Raw genomic sequence first — 1,046 nt, forward strand, 5'->3', positions numbered from 1 at the left:
CTTCAAGTTCATAACATGGTGATGGTACAAATTTGCAGGTCTGTAAATTTTGGAGAGTACAAGAATATGGGACCAGGATCAAGCATGAGTAAGAGAGTGAAGTTCACAAAGCAGCTGAGCGATGCAGATGCCAAACCTTTCATCAGCCTCGACTTCATTCAGGGTACCAAATGGTTGCTTCCTATTCCAAATCCAAAGGTGTAAATAGTTGGTGCCATCAGCCACAACTGTGTATGATTTGAAATAGTTTCTGTATGTAACATATGATGACTAATGTGTAAATTATAAAGTTAAATATCATATTTATTTCCTTTCCAGCAAAATAAAATTAAAAAAATGTCTGAGCCAGGGTTCGAACCGGGGACCTTTAGTGTGTGTGACTAACGTGATAACCAACTACACCACCCAGACTTTTTTGATGGTTATGGATCGAAAAGACATATGACAAACAAAGCAATGTAGTTAAATAGGAAAAAAATCAAAAAGTTCGCCGTTGCCGGGGATCGAACCCGGGTCACCCGCGTGACAGGCGGGAATACTTACCACTATACTACAACGACTTGCTGATTAACAAGTAGCTTTTAACACATAACATGAAACTCTTCACAAATCTAGCTTAAAGACCAACCATGTCTTGGTGGGGAGACCTGTCTCCTCTCTTAATTTCCACGAACACGATGTGGAGCCAACTGAGTCAAGTCAGTCAAGTGTTCTAGATATTTAGATGTTTAGTTTCAAATTAGTTTTGATTAACCTTATACATTTTCAATTAAAATTGGGAAACAAAAAAGATATAGATAATCTACTTTGATTTAGTTGGGCTCCTCTCTTAATTTCCACGAACAAGATGTGGAGCCAACTGAGTCAAGTCAGTCAAGTGTTCTAGATATTTAGATGTTTAGTTTCAAATTAGCTCCCATCACAGCTTGAATAGTTTTCTGATTAATTGCAAGAAAGGCATGGAAAGCAAACAGTTTGCGATATTCTTCCTTCTGATCTTTTCTGGTTTAGTATTGTTCATGTTCAATCAAATCTCAAACGGATCC

General features: G+C 37.7%; 2 non-coding genes across 2 annotated transcripts; both read right to left on the reverse strand.

Annotated features, from left to right (window-relative positions):
- Positions 1–337: 337 nt before the first annotated feature.
- Positions 338–411, reverse strand: TRNAV-CAC. Its single transcript has one exon. It is a non-coding gene; the product is annotated as a tRNA-Val (tRNA).
- Positions 412–488: 77 nt separating this feature from the next.
- On the reverse strand, positions 489–560 carry TRNAD-GUC. Its single transcript has one exon. It is a non-coding gene; the product is annotated as a tRNA-Asp (tRNA).
- Positions 561–1,046: the final 486 nt, after the last annotated feature.

This window comes from Fragaria vesca, unplaced genomic scaffold (assembly GCF_000184155.1).
Source record: "Fragaria vesca subsp. vesca unplaced genomic scaffold, FraVesHawaii_1.0 scf0511115, whole genome shotgun sequence".
Classification (NCBI taxonomy): domain Eukaryota; kingdom Viridiplantae; phylum Streptophyta; class Magnoliopsida; order Rosales; family Rosaceae; genus Fragaria; species Fragaria vesca.